The sequence below is a fragment of the Alligator mississippiensis genome, chromosome 6 (assembly GCF_030867095.1).
Source record: "Alligator mississippiensis isolate rAllMis1 chromosome 6, rAllMis1, whole genome shotgun sequence".
NCBI lineage: Eukaryota > Metazoa > Chordata > Crocodylia > Alligatoridae > Alligator > Alligator mississippiensis.
Window position 1 is genome coordinate 33907816 of NC_081829.1, and position 16086 is coordinate 33923901.

Genomic DNA, 16086 nt, shown 5'->3' on the forward strand with positions numbered 1-16086 from the left:
CTGATATCAAGCCTGAACCTGCCGTCAATCAATTTATGGCGGTTAACCCAGGTGGTGCCCAAGGGAACAGAGCCTCGCCTATTTTCCGCTGGTGCCCCCTGGTGAGTTTATAAACGGCCACCCAGATCCCCTCAGTCTTCTCTTGCGGAGGCTGAATAGATTCGGGCCCTTTAGTCTATCTTTGTAGGCCTGGCCTGCTGCCCCCTAACCATGCGAGTGGCCCTCCTCTGGACCCTCTCAATGCTAGCCACATCTCTCTTGAAGTGCGGTGCCTAGAACTGGACACAGTACTCCAGTTGTGGTGTGACCAGCACTGCATAGAGGGGAAGGATCATCTCCCTGGACCTGCTTGTGATGCATCTGTAGATGCACGACAAGGTGAGGTTAGCCTTACTGACTGCTTCTTTGCATTGGTGGCTCATGTCCATCCTGGGGTCAACAATGACTCCAAGATCCCTTTCAGCCACTGTGTTGTTGAGAAGGGTGTTTCCTGGCCTATAGGTGTGTTGCTGGTTCCTTCTCCCTAGATGTAGCACCTTGCACTTATCTGCATTGAATTCTATTCTATTCTCATCTGCCCACCTCTGTCACCTGCCTAGAACTAGTTGGATGCTGTCCCTCCCCTCCAGTGTGCCCACTTCTCCCCACATCTTTGTGTCATCAGCAAATTTGGACAGCGTGCTTTCCATGCCCACCTCCAAGTCGCTGATAAAGATGTTGAATAGCACAGGCCTGAGGACTGAGCCCTGGGGAACTCCACTGGCCACATCCCTCCAGGTCGAAAACGACCTATCCACCACCACTCTCTGGGTGCAACCATTAAGCCAATTTGCCACCCATCTGACTCTGTAGGCATCAATGCCACAGTCGTCTAGTTTTTTTTATGAGAATGGGATGAGAGACAGTGTCAAAGGCCTTCTTGAAGTCCAGGTAGACGACATCCACTTCAATGCCTGCATCCAAGGACTTTGTGACCTGGCTGTAAAAGGAAACAAGGTTAGTCAGGGAGGATCTGCCCTCAGTGAACCCATGTTGGTTGCCCTTGAGCATTACCTCCAATGGTGGGCCCCCACGGATGGGTTCCTTGATAATTTTCTCAACGGTCTTCCCAAGGACTGAGGTGAGACTAACTGGCCTATAGTTACCCGGGTCCTCCTTTCTCCCCTTCTTGTAAATGGGGACCACATTGGCCCTTTTCCAGTCCTCTGGGACCAGAGCACCATGAGAGCTCATACAGCTGTGCCAGGAGCCCTGCTATGACCTCCACCAATTCCCTCAGTACCCTCAAATGAAGAGCATCTGGATCTGATTTATACACGTCCAGTCCCTCCAAGAGTTCCCTAACTAGATTGTCGCTGACCCTAGGCATGGCTTCGTGTCCCCTGAACCTGTCCGTAATCCTAGTGGGGGAGTTGTCTCGGTCCCTGATCAGAAATACGGAGGCAAAGAACTTGTTAAAGAGATCAGCTTTGTCCTTTGCTGCAATCACCAGATTGCCAAGCCTGTCCTGTAGGGGCCCTGTGTTACCTGGTGCCTTCTTACTTCCTATGTATTTGAAAAAGGACTTTTTGTTATCCTTAATTCTGGTCGCCAGCCCTAGTTCCATCTCTGCTTTGGCCTTCCTAACAGCCTCGCTGCAATCACGAGCAACGGAGGTGTAACCCTCCTTGGTGATTGCCCCTTGCTTCCACTGATTTTATGCCACCTTTTTTGCCCTCAGGCAAAAACTCCTTTTTTTCTGTTAATTATTTAGCTTTACCTCTTGTTCACCAAAAATTGATGCCTAACACGCAAATGCTCAACACCCACACACCATGGATTCTACAGAACATAAAGGCTAAGTACACAGTCAAAAAACCTGAGGCTGAATCAATTCAGTCTTTGCAGGTTAGTCTAAGCTACATAGAATAAATTGAGAAACAACTGGGCACACATTCACTTTTGATTCAAGAAATGCAGCCAAATGCCTGCAGTAGCTTAGGCCAGAAGCCAGGGAGTGCTAGAGCATGGCTCTTTGGCACATAGCCAGCATGGACTTTATAGTCACTTCCTCTTCCTGCTGCCCCCAAGGTCTCTGGGATTTGCAGTCCAGAATCATAGAAATAAGACTCTACAGGGTTCTCATTACTTCCTCTTCCTGCTTCCAGGTGCTTCTGGGATTTGTAGTCTGCAGTTGCAGCCAGCAGTAACTTTCAGTAAGTTTAGCAGGGCAGGGCAGAGCAGCTCTGTATTCCTATCCCACACCTTCCATGCATACCTTGCCTGCACATGCCTATAACTTAAGCACTTGCAATATGGATACACAGTCCTTCCAAGGTGCCATACTTGGCTTGCCATCACATCATTTTGAATGTGATGGCCATCACATCAATTAAGCATATTTTTGTTAGGGCCTTCCAAAGCTCCTCAAAATTGTCATTAGGCCTAATTAGCTTTCACAATATTATAGCAACTGCAGATTTTCCCCCCTTGTAGATCTTTGCCTTTTCCAGCTGATTTATAAATGATAGCTAGGGATCCTGGTTTTCTCTGTTTAAAACACCAAATTCTCTGATAAAAATCCAAAATTCTCAGATTTAAAAACCTTCAAGTCAGAGTTTTCCCACGATTAAAATGAAACGCCACCATATGTATAGGTATCAGTTGAACACAATATTTTTTTGATATATTTACAATTTTAAAGCAATTTGGAAGTCCACCAGTGCCTCCAACAGAAGTTGATCACAGCGCAGCGTTTATTGACCTATCTGCTGCATATGATACCATCCAACACTACATCATGATCTACAAATTGTACCTCATGACTGACAACTGAGACCTAAACTAGACCATTCATAGCCTATTGGAGAATAGGTGCTTCTGTGAAAAGTAGATGGTGCTCCCAAAAGAACGGTTTACTACAATGCAGTATGCACACCCCTTTTATTCACTATCTACATTAATGATCAGCCACATCCTGCTGAATGTCAGCATTTCACCTAGGGTTGTTGATTGTAGCTGTGTTGGTCTAAGGACATAGGCAGAAAAGGTTCTTTGGGTAAATGCAATCTCTTTTATTAGCCCAAGTAAATAGTTGGAAAAATTGTTCTTTGCAAGCTTTTGTGCACAAACGCCCTTCTTCAGGCATACTCTCCTTATGCCTGAAAAAGGGTGTTTGTGTCAACTATTTAGTTGATCTAATAAAAGATACAGCATTTCATCTGTGCTGATGATCTTTGCATTACGACACAATGGAAGAATGTTGAGAACACAGAAAAGATCCTGGAGAGGGCACTGAATGAGATGTCAGTTTACCACCTAAACAAGTATCTCAAACCCATCCCTAGCAAAACTCAAATCTGTGCTTCTCATCTGAGAAACTAGGATGCAAAATGACACCTGAATGTCACCTGACAACAGTCTCGGACATTAGAAATACCCATTTTACGTAGGGGTAACACTGGACCATACACTTAATTACAAAAAGCACATATCAAATACCAAAGCCAAGGTCAACAAATGAAACAAAATCCTGCATAAGTTTGCAAATTCCAAGTAGAGAGCACATCCACCCTTCACACTACTGACTTAGCACTTTGTTTTTCTGGGGCTGAATATGCCTGTACCACCTGGGGATGCTCAAGTCAAAGTAAACATATTGACACCACCTGAAATGATACATGCAGAATTATAACACACTGCCTAAAATCCACCCCTGTTCCCTGCCTATGTGCAGTCTCTGGGAGAGCGGGGGCGGGGGGAGGAGGGGAGGGATGGGGGCTCTTGGCAGAGCCCCCCATGCAGCATGGGGCAGTGGGGAGCAGCGGGGATTGGCCCTCTGCCTGGCAGCAGCTAGTGAATAGGGGCTTTTTTTTAAAGAACCGGAAGCTGGGGCTGGGGTGGGGGGAAGCCATTGATGGGGCTGGGATAGCAGGCGGGGATCAGGGGGCACTCAGGGGGGCTCGGGGAGCAGGCAGGGGATGTCCCCCCCATGGTCCCCTTCCCCTCCTCCAGCCCCCTCCTCCTACTTACAGGCATGAAGTCTGGGTCCAGTTCCCTGTGACAGCGAGCAGGGACTGCCTGAATCTCCAAAGCTCTCTGAATCTTTTCCAAATTGAGTCAAACCTTTTTATTGGTCTCCTGATTCAATTCAGATTCAGAGAGTCAACCGCCAAATCATTCCAAATCTCCTCTGAATCAAGTCAACACCCGAAGCTTTGCATAGCCCTACTCAGCAGCCCTGATATGCCAGCACCCTTCCCATGCCATTGCCCCCCAGCTCAGCTGGTGCCCCTCACTCTGGACCTGCAGCCACCTGGCCCTACTGGTGCCACAACCCATAAGCCCCTTTCCCCTCCCCATTCCTGCCAGTGCCCCTCCCTCCCAACCTGCACCCCCCTGCTACTGCTAATCCCCTCTGGGACCCTTCACTCCCAACTCACAGTCCCCTATACCCCCTCAGCCCTGCTGGAGGGGCTCTCCCAGCTGCCAGAGCTACAGGACCCAGCAACTGCATCATACCAACTCTCTGCTCCGCAGGTGGCCAGCAGCACCTGTGTCGTGGCAACCATGCACAGGAGGTGGTAGCTGCTGTGACTGGAGTGGAGCACAGAGCCTGGCCCCTGGCTCCTGCCCCCTCCATGGGTGGCACAGCTGCAGCAGAGCCAAAAGGAGCCCATGGGGGGGTTGGGGAAGGTTCCAGGCTGCCTTCTGCAGGGCTCAAGGCTCCCCATCCCCCTGGGGGCCTCTGTGGTTCAGCAGATAGGACCCAGCACAGGAGGGCGAATTGGGGTGTGGAAGCTCAGTGCTGCTACCAGGAGCCCTGTGCCAGCTGTGCTGCCATGGCAAAGCACCCCCTGCTCACTTGGCAGCAACAGGGCTGGCAGCATAGAGTTGTGCTCCCTTCCGCCCCCTGCTGCTGCTGGGTAGGCAAGAGGTGCCTCACCTTGGCGGCACAGCTGGCATGGAGCCTTGCCACCCACCTGTGCCGGATCCCATCAGCTGGGCCTTGGAGTGCACAAACCTGGGGAGGTACATGCCCCCTCATGCTCTCCTGATGTGTTGCCTTTGGCGCCTGAACCCTCTTAGGTGTGTGTGCATAGGGCCATAGTAACACTTTAGTGGACCCTAGGCAAACAAACTTGTGGGCCCCAGGCCGTTAAGACCCCCCTCCCAACCCCAGCGCTGCTGCCCATGGGAAGCAGGGCTTGGAGCTGCCGCGAGGAAGCAGTGCCATGGGAGTGAGGCTGTCGAAGGGGAGGGGAGGGGAAGGGAGGCTAAGGGAAGGGAGATGGATGGGGCTATTCCCCACTGCTGCAGGGGGAAGGACCGGGCCCTCCACAGCTCAGGGCCCTGGGCATGTGCCTAGTTTTGCCTATGCGTTAATCCAGCCCTGTGTGTGCAGCAGTGGGCAGCCAGGCCTCCCGCTGCCTCCCAGAGGAGCTGCCTGTGGCTCTGTCCCTCTCCCTGGCTGGGTCATGGCTGTGCATTCTTGCCTTGGCTGGGCAGTGCACCCAGGCCCAGCTGCCAAACCTGTCCTACTTCCTCTCCCACTGTGGCCACCTGAATCTGCCCCCTTTGCCCCATCCACACCACCTATGCCCCCTCCACCCTTCCATGTGAACGGACCATATCCCCCCTCCCCCACCCCACAGACTGACCTGCAGGCAGTTGGGGGAGCTGCTCTTCACCATTGTCTGGCTGTATTTCTGGCCATGCACACGTATCTGTGTGCACACATGCATGTGGCACCCCCTGCATCCCACTCCCCGCAGACCCAAGCAGCCCTCTAAAACTCTGCTGGCCTGCAGATTTTCCATGACAAAAAACCCCCCGGATCCCTCATGATAACCACTAGCCACTCTGTTTCCAGCTTTAGGCTACCTACCTAAGGGTGCTACAGGATGCAGCACAGTATTAGAATATTAGCAATGAAAATGGGTTAGGGGCTGGGAAACATGACTTATGAGAAGCTGGGGGAACTAGTCTTATTTTATCTGAAGATGGAAGGGGGATTTAATAACAACCTTTAAGTACCTGATGGGTGGTTACAGATGATGGAGCCAGACTGTTCTCAGTGGTGGCCAAAAACAGGAAAAGGCAATGGTCTCAAGTTGCAGCAAGGGAAGTTTAGGTTAAGTAGGAAGAGAAAGTTTCTCGGGCAGGGGGTGGTAGTAAAGCACTGGAATAGGTTCCCAGGGAGGCTGTGGAATCTCCTAGAGGTTTTTAAGATCTGGCTAGACAAAGCTTTGGGTGGGATGATCTAGCTGGGGATGGTCCTGCTTTGAGCAGGGGGTTGGACTAGATGTGACCCCGAGGTTCCTTCCAACCCTAATTTTCTACACAAGAGCAGACTATTCTGTAACCATCTACACAATTCACAAGATCAATGCAGCAATTTTGAATAGGAATCCATAATGTCAAAAAAAATCCAACCACCCCAAAACCCCATTCTGACCCCTTGTGGACCAAGAGAAGAATTGCTTTATTACTTTTCTGTGGTCAAAAACTGAGGAAAAATGTAGAGCTGGGGTTTTCAGAGGAGGTGCCCTGACTCTGAGCCATGGATGGCTTCATCTAAACCCAACGAGAGCCAAGAGCTGTGCCAATTTGACAGGCTGTTTTCTTGTTTGTTGGCTTGTTTTGGCTTTCGGCCTTTCCTCTCCCTCTGCTTCAATTCCAGGCCATGCTGGCCCCGCCCGTCTCTACTGGTCTCTCGGGAAGGACCAATACTAAGAGGCAGAAAGAAGTTGGTTCCCTTTCCCCAGTCCCTTGTTGCTGGCCCCGGCTCCTTTTCCAGAGCTGCTCTTGACACATTTGTGACGAAATGGCAACTCCTGAGCTCGTCTCATTCAGTCATGACGAACAGCCTTTCATTGCGTGACGGGGAGCTTGGAAAGAACCGGGAAGAAGCAACCGGGAACAAAGCCCCAGCCCCAGCCCCAGCCCCAGCTGCCCCGGGGCCGGGCACAAGGGCCCGCCGGGACAGCAGCTCGGGGCGGGGCCGGTTCGCCGCCGGGGCCGGGCGGTTTCGGGGCGGGCCTCGCTCCTCCCCGCCTCCGGGCGCCCGAAATAGAAGCGCGGCCGCAGTCGCAGTTGTAGCAAAGCGGGCCCGCGGCGGCGGCGCAGGTAGGACAGAGCTGCGGGAGGGCCGGGGCCGGGGCCGGGGCCGGGCGCGGCGGGTTCCTGGGCTCGAGCCCGCAGGCACCGCTCGGGACTGCGGCGGCCGAGGCGAGGCGAGGCGGGGCTGCGGGAGGTGCCGCTGTGCGTGGCCCGGGGGTGCGACACCACCGAAAGGCCGAGCCCTGCGGAACGGGGTTGGCCGCCGGCCCCGGCCCGGGCCCGAGAACGGCTCCAGCCCCTGGCGTAGACCAAGGCAGGATAGTGGGCACTGGCATCCAAGACGGGGCTCATCCCGCCTCCGCCGGCTGCTGCGGAGTGGTGGGACCGCCCCGGGGCTGGAGCCGGGACACGGGCCGCGGTCGCCTCCGCGGGTTTCCCAGGACGGCTGTCCTTGGAGAAGAAAACGCCGGGCTCTGCCTCCCCCGAGGCGCTTCTTTGTAGCCCGCGTTGCTGTCGCTGGCCAGTGTGAAAATGAAACCAAGCGATCTGGTGGCGTACTTTTCTCAGCTACGTGAAAAGCAAGTTGGAGGCGTCGTGCTGTTCGACTTGGAGCCACACACGCTTGTCTGAGTGCTTAAGCATCAGTGCCTGCAGCTCAGGAAAGGCCCTTGTGCCCAAAGGCCTGTCTAGCCCCTCTGCCAACTGTAGGGCCGGTCCAATAAAAGATATTGCAGGAACCTCCTTGTCTCTTTGTATTTCCTGGACCATCACAGCTACAACCACGCTGTAGCCTGGAGGACTAGTGTGTGCTTGTATTGCCACTACTGGAAGTCCTCGTGGGTTGAAAGCAAGCATGCACAGAAGCGTGTTTTTGCAAGATGGCCTTTAAGAATACTGTTTGGATAATGATGTCCACCTTATTTTTTTTAATTGCATATTTTTATGTACTGTGAAATGGAAAAAAATGCATCAAAATTACTTCCTGATTTCTCTCTGGAGAGGAGAAAGTGAGCAGTGAGAACAGCTTGTACTAGGAAATAGTTGTTTTTCTCTACTAGATAAGGGAGTTCCTGGAAGGCCTTTTTTTCTCAGAGTGAAATATAAAAGGCATGGATCTAGTCTCTGAAGAGGAGGAATGAAAGTGCTGTATATAGAAGGGAGGGAAAACTGCATCAGACACAATATGTAGGGAAAAAGGTCTTTCTCAGAAGGGAACGGTGGGAATAGTATAATGATGGGACTAGGCACCAGTATTTCTTTGTCTGGCCTCCCAAACCTCAGCTGTTGCAACAGTGTGGTGGTACATTCCTTTCCCTCCTCTACGTGCATGTTATTTTCTGCATGACAAATCAGTCACCTCTAGAGGAGGTCTTGTGCTATTGTTACTTGGTGCAATGCTGTCCCTCAGCTTATCAGCCTGGTGATTCTTTTGTGATAGGCATAGCGTAAACACAAAGATTAGCTGCTTCTCTATCTTTCTTTTACCCCTTCAGCTCTTTGTTCAAACAAAGGCTATTTTCCTTTTCAAAATAAAGTTTGGAATCTTAACATTATTATAATGAAGCCACATCATCATGCTTTTCTTTCCAAGCTGCTTTAAACATGATTACCTTGATATAGTAGCTCTTATGTATATTGCAGTACAGTTTGAAAGCTGTACAAAATGTAAATAAAATAATAATTGCATTGATATAATCATCAACAAGAAATTTCATAATCCAAGGTGTGTGTGTGTTTATCCATGTCCTCCCCCACCCCTGGACTTAAGATAAGACCTGATGGTTTGTCTTGGGTGGTTAGGCAAGATTTATAGACTATAAAGTTAGGTACTAATTTCCTTACAGTTTCAGTGCAGGTTAATTGCCCAACTCAACTGCTTTTGAAAATCCCACTCCTTAGGCCTTTACCTGGTAGTCACCCAAAGGTGTACATCATGGGAGCAGAAGGTATATAAATGCCCCAAGTCACTAAAATATATGAAACCACATCTAGGAAGAGTGCTGAAAGTTGTCAAAACACCACAACGTTAATGGGAATATGGTTAGACTGTAATAGCAGAAGACTACTTCAAGAAAATTGAAGAAGCATGCAAATTCAGGCCTCAGCTCTTCGTGTGAATCCAAGTGTATGGAATATTTTGTTTGCTAGTCCTTAAATCACCATGTTAAAGCAGAATTAGCCTGCAGAGAACCATTTACTATCTCTGCATTGGTCAGAGTGATCAGGGATGAAATTTCAGTGGCAGTCCTGAGGTGCAAAGAGGAACCTGCAGTTAGAGCACAAATACTAGGCAAAGTAGACAGTAGTTTGACAGATTTGAGTGTCATTTGACAGTGGTCAAGCAGCTGGTAGGGCAAATATGCCTGTATGTGTTACCCTGGCTTCCCAATCCCACAGGTGGGACACCTTCTGTTAGCCTCAGGAAGATTCATAAATGGAGGTTATTTTCAATTGTGTATAAAAATAACTAAGAAAATCAATAGTTTCTCCTTTGTTATTTATTTCCATATTGCATCTCTTCAGTCCTACCATAGTACCCTTGTTGAGAATCACTGGTCTGCACCATAATACAGGTCAGTCGCATCATACGCACATTTAACTTATGCGAATTCAACTATACGCGGGGTGGGAGGGGGGGCAGGGCGCCCCCCCTCCCACCATTTGAGGTGGTATAAGGGTTATGTCTTCTGCTTTCTTGTAACTACACTTTTCCTGTTTACAAAACTTATGATCACTATGAAATGCATGGCTGCCTGGCTTAAATACGGTCAAGCTGGTTCTTGTAAGTCGTTGTTAAAGCAGGTTGAAGGCTGACTACCTCTGTGTTAAAGTAAGGACTTAGCTGATCAACAGAGAAACAGCAGTAACCCTTTACAGTCCCTAGTGAACAAAGCTCATCCATTTATTCTGACTACTTAAGATGTACACTTTGTTTATCGACTTCCTGAACAGTTCAGTGCTTGCGGTAATTATGTGGTAAATGTTGTTTTATTGCTTCTTAAAAAAGACAGTGGACTTAAGTTATCTGCACAGTTATACAGTGTCTTTTCAGCATGCTATTGCCAGATACGTTTATCCTGTTACAAGGTACCTTCAGATGTCTTTTACTGTATATGTTCCATAAAGGTAACTTCTGTGAAGGTCTCTTTCGGCTCCCATAAATAATCTTCTGTCCCAGTATTTGAGGTGCTCTCGTAGAGCTAGGGATGAGGTGGTCTCGTAGAGCTATTACACTTTTCCTTTACTTCAGTAACCTGTGGAACAGAAATGCAGTACATTTGCAGGGAATATTTTGGAAAGCTTTTCACTTACTTGTCAAGATGAGGTGGGAAATGCCTGAGCCGCTGTCCCACTTGTGGAGGGAGGCTGCTGCTTGCTGGGCACCTTAAGTCATGTACAGTAAACTAAGTGGAGGCTTACAATATATTTGGCTATTGTAGTTAGGAATTTTTCTGGATTTTACTTTAGAGTACTGTAAAGCTTACAGTATTTTTCTCCAAAAGCATTTATCAGTGCTCTTTAAAAGTCAAACTAGGAGTAATTACATTTGACCCTGCTTGTGTTAAATATGAGAGTGCTTTGTTCTTAAGTTGTGGTGGCCTAGTGCCTTTAAAAAATAATGTTATAAACCTCAGAGGAGTGAATGGGGTTAGAAAAGAATTCAAGATATTTATAAGGGTGCTACTCATCTGTGCTAAAACAATTTGACCTGATGTTACAATTAAATATGAACTTTTCCGTTCCATATATTCTAAGTTCTCATAAACCCATTCTGATATCACATGAAGCTTTTTTTTTTCTTGTGCTAATATCTTATTAATCTTGCAGTTATGGTTAAAGCAAATAGAAGGCAGGTTAGATTTGCCTTCTGCCGAACTTCAGATTAACACAGCTAACTGCCTCTCCCTGTTAAAACAAGTGTCTGGTGTATGCATTGTAATATTTTGACTAGCAATAAAATATTTCCCAGTGAACATCCTAAGGTTTTTGTAAAGGAAAACACTCAGGTAGGAATGGTGATGAGCACAAAAGATGCTCTTTGAAAAATAAATCTGGGGTTAGTGGATGAATTGTCATTAGTAGGAAAGTTAAAAAGCTTATCGAAAAATGTAAAGGAGGGCTTTAAGTATTTGCTGTCTTTAATAGTATGTCAAGACTATTTAATATACCCAAAAGGAAGAAGGATTTTTGCTAAAGAATACAGAACAAAATGTTGAGGAACAAATGTTAATTGTGATTTAAAAAAAAAAAAAGAAGTCAGATATTTGGGGTTAAGAGTGTTGGCAGCTCCAGGGATCACTGACTACTCCATGTCATATTGTTTCATTTTCATCTTTCTCCCTCCATTCACTTGGAATCCTAATGCAAATTCTCAGCTTAGGATAGCTAAAGCGTACAGACATTTGTTTCTTTCTCTTTATTACCCCTTTATGATATGAAGATTTAATGCTGATGGGAATCATTGTTCTCCTGGACTTGATCTTGCATTTACTGATGAACAGAAAGTTATGTGGATCTCCATGCAGTATCTTAGTCTCTGTAGAGCAAGGATGGACAATTAGTTAGGCCCAGGGGCCACATAGGCTGTTTTAGTGAGCTGTAGTGGGCTGCTGCAACAACTCACCAAAACTCCTTATGTAGGACGGGGCCCCAGGCAGTAGTGTTCAGGAGCAGGAGGGGCAGGGTAACAGGGCGGTGACTCTGTGGGGCTGGGCCCAGGGCAGAACCATGATCTGCTGCCCACATGCCCTTGCGACAGTCACGGGTTTTGTGGGCTGGGGACAGAATTGCTCCATGGGTCAGATCCGGCCATGGGCCATATTTTACCCGCTCCTGCTGTAGAGGATATGGGTCTCACAGGGTGTTGACTGCAATACGTGTGAAAATATGTGCATTACTTAACCAGCATTACCTCACTTGGGTCACCAGGCAACCACTGAATAGATCACAACTTTCAGTCATTTACCAACTGCATTCACTATGATATAAATGTAAACATAGATGGGACATGCTGTCTTTAAAGAGCTGTGATACAAATCAGTTGAATTAACTTGTTTAATCGGAACTAGCCTTTGGAACCCAGTAGTAATCTGAAATCTCCTTTGAACATTTTTTCCCACTCGTGTAGTGACTTGTAGGGGATAAGTAGCAATTTCAACAGAGATGACTTGAATTGGTGTGGGGGTGGTACACTATTTTCTCTGTAGGCTGATAAAATAAATCTTTACTGCCTCAAGGAAATGGAATAGGTTGGAAGCAGCATGTCACTTTTAAAAAATGCCAGAACTACGGGTTTCTCTCTCTTTCCCTGTCATCCTTGCCTTCCTGAATGATCATACCCTTGCTTCAGTCATGACAATTGAATGCTGCAAGCAGAACTTCAGTATTTGATACGCTCCCACTCTTTCAAGCCAGCAATACTCAAAATCCAATGCTAATTCCAGCAGATCTAGGGCTCACTCTAGACCCATTGGCTTTATTTCTTTCCAGTCCCTTCTACCTCTCTAAAATGGTTGAAGTGCTGTAGAGACCAAAGGCAGGGTTAGGAAGTAGGAAGCTTCTGGGCTATTTTGCATCTAAGGAGGTCTGAAAAGACATTGGTTGGGGGAAGTGGTTGTAACAGTGATGAGGGAGAAGTTCCTGCAGCATCTCTGGTTATTGCCTTAGCATGCAACTGAAAGGTGGGGAGAGAGCAATTTTTAAATTATCCCCATTAATGGGCTGCAGTTTTGACTATTGCATTTATAAGGCAGAAGCAATTTATGGGTAACTAGTTACTAGTGCTGATGATGCTTCTTCTGCTTTCATGTCCCAGTAGCAGGTCTTAGCAATGTGAGTGGTGAACAGATCTGGGCCAAGTCTGTCCATTTGTACATGCTTATTGTATGCTTTGAAAAAAAGAGGTCTTTTCTTAAGGAGTGCCTTCCAAACCAAGTGCTTGTGGTGCCACATGATTCACAGTGTGTGCAGATTCCCCCTCTTTAGGATGGCTTTAGGTGAGCCAGTGTAATAGTTTGACCATGGCTGTTTCCTACTTGAGAAAGGGAAGAAGAATCCTAGTTGGTATACATGTGTGGTGTGGTGGTTGTTTGTTTGTTTTTTTCTTTCTTCTTCCTTTAAAGAGGGAGGTTTTTAGCAGCTGTCTGAGATTAATGCTAGAATAAAAAAGCTAGTAATTTATAATATCACAGAGTTATTTAGGCTTTTATAAATCAGGGTTTTTTTAATTCCTGAAAAATGTTTTTTCTGCTTTTGATCTAACAGTGGAAGTAGCTGTTCATTCATGATACATCTGGCTTTACAGCACTCCACTCCCATTTTTATTTCTGTCACATAAGATGTCATTGTGACTAAATAGGAAATGTTTTACTGGTTGCCTCTTGGATGCATTGTAATGTTTAAAGGTAAGGAAACACAATATAAGCCCAGCTCTGTGTAACATGCTTTATTTGTGTGGATCTATTTTATATATTGTCATATAGGTTGAACTGAAGCAAAATCCTTTGACCCTAGCTGACTTCCTGCCTTTGGGGCAGGGGGCTGGATTTGATGATCTCCTGAGGTCCCTTCCAGCTCTAATGTCTATGAAATCTGTGAAAATGGCTATTCATTTGGTTGAAAGTGAAAGTAAGCACTCTTGATATATGAAAGAGAACCAGGTGATAGAAAATGTGTTATACCACAGTGCTTCCTGAACATTGCAAATCATTATTATTGATGGAGTTGTAAACTTGTTTTATATTTGCACCCAACTTTCTCCTTCTGTGTTTAAGTATTTCTGAGACCTCCTTTTTTAGTCTTCATTTGTATGTGGTAGACTTCTGATTAGGTCCTGGAACCATGCCAGTGGAGACATTTTACTTGCACAGAGGGCATCAAGGTTGAAATAATTTTGTATTTAACTTTCATTTCAGGGCATTAAATACTGAAATTTGGAATGCCAAATACTGAAGTTGATTGGAGTGTGTAAAGCTGTAAAATGAATATATATAATTTCTGACTGCCATTTTTTCTGCTGAAACGTATCATAATGGATCATTTTCTTCATCCAGGAGCCTGAACCTAGATTTTTTTTGTGCACTTCTATAATATGGCTTCTGCCTCTTAAACTGTAATGGGAAACTCTTTATCATTACAGAGGTCTCAAATCATCAAGTGGTTCCCACATACATCTGTATTGCAGACATACATTGCTGCTTTAGATACCTATTTGCGTACTGACCAGATTCATATACATACATTTGAGGATAAGTATTGGTCACATTCCTTTAAGAAAGTACAGAGCTCAGTAATGTCTTTTGGAGGTGCCTCTTGAGGAGTCTTCGTACTAAGCTACTACGTGGTATAGGCGTGTATTCTTGCTGTTTTGACCTTGTTTTGACCACAATTTGTCACTGTTGCTTTTTGTGATTATTTTTCCCCCAGTCTTGTTTACCCAGCCAGGATAAAAATATTGCTTTCCATGGAAGCACTATTATAGTGTGTTACCAAAATAGTCAACTTTAAAGGTGTCCATTACTACTGATGTTGCTTCTGCGCAAGCAATTTAAATGTCATTGAAAAGAGTTAGGCCTTTTTGAGAGGGGGAGGGGAATGCAGCTTTTTCTTTATTTGTCCTCATCTCTCAGCCTGCTGAAACTGCCTTTATGCAGGGAATTTCAGGTCTCAATGAATGACACTAATGTTTTTGAAGCATGATTAAATATAGTGCTCAATAACCTACTTCTTGTATTGAAACCAGAAAAGTACCCACAGAGAAGCTGTGAATAACATGGGCTATTCATGAGAACTTTGCTCAATTTGTAATTAACATAAGACCAACCATGTTTGCTTTTACTGTAATGTGATGCAAACTTTTATTGAATTAGTTTGTTCCTAAAGTTAAAAATAAGAGGGAGTGGATAGACAGACAGTTCTAAAGGGCTTTAGGGAACAAATACATTAAAGGCATTTTTATCTTATGTATGATGGACATAAGTCTTGACCTACATCAAATACTATGTTCAGCAGTATGTCAGCCAGCCAATATGAAATCTTTCTCCAGCATGAGTTCAATCACATTTAGCTACAATGATGCTGATCATGGTTTGTCTCAGTCTACAGTGCAGCCAGTGCTATCAGCATAGTTATCCAGTTTGGCTGTCTCAACAATTTTCAGACACACGAAAATTTTGTAGCTTATATTAATGGTGGTACATTTTTTTTTCTGTTCGATATACTGTTCACCAACCCATTACTACATTAGGAGATGTGAGTAGCATCTGTCACATGTGGGATGGGAATTGTGCGTGCAGCACAGTGTTTTTCTTGAACCTTGTTTGAGGACTTTTTTTCCCTGCTGCTCTGAATCTATTGGAGAAGGCAGGTCAGAGATATATGCCTTACATAAAGAAGGAAGTCAGGCTTGTTATGATCCTAATTCCTGTTGGAATTTATTCCAACTATTTTGAGCTGTCACAGAGATGGATCTGCCTCTGACCATAGACAGGTTTTCCCTTGCAGTAGAAAGTTCCATTGAGTGTGAGGAGCAGAGCTGTATGCAACTGACAATCTTCTAGTGCTTCATGCACTCTTTTTATCTGTGAAAGCCTGGCTATTGCATGCTCTAAAATTATCGTCTGAGACCATGAAGTTGCCTTGGCATTCAAAAAGAAATGAGTGTGGAGAGTGGGTGATAGATTTGAAATGCAGCTAGCAGCAGCAGGCTGTGTTTTAGAGGAGTTGTGCTGCAATTTTGCATAACCTTTAACTAGAACCTATTGTGAAATATTCCAGAAAAGGCCAAGGGAATGTCTGACTACAGGCAGGAAGTAAAAGGACTTTAACTTAGTTAACTGACAACATTTCCTCTTTATGTGATATGCAAAGCATGATAAGTAAACTGAAGTCGCTTTACAGAAAGGCTAGTGGCATATCATTGGGCCCTGGAGCAATGACCTGTTTACATTGGTATAATCCAGGGATGGGCAAAATATGGCTCACAGGACCGATCTGGCCCTCCAGGCAATTTCATCTGGCCCACCAGTGCCCACCAACTAGTTGTAC

At 46.1% G+C, this 16086-nt stretch overlaps 1 protein-coding gene across 1 annotated transcript in view; it reads left to right on the forward strand.

Moving 5' to 3' along the window:
* The first annotated feature begins 6975 nt into the window (after positions 1 to 6975).
* ANXA11 (annexin A11) overlaps positions 6976 to 16086 on the forward strand; it is a 54214-nt gene continuing 45103 nt past the window's right edge. The window contains exon 1 of the mRNA XM_014601461.3: positions 6976 to 7107. The gene's annotated coding sequence lies outside the window, so the exon portion shown is untranslated. The remainder of the gene's footprint in view (positions 7108 to 16086) is intronic.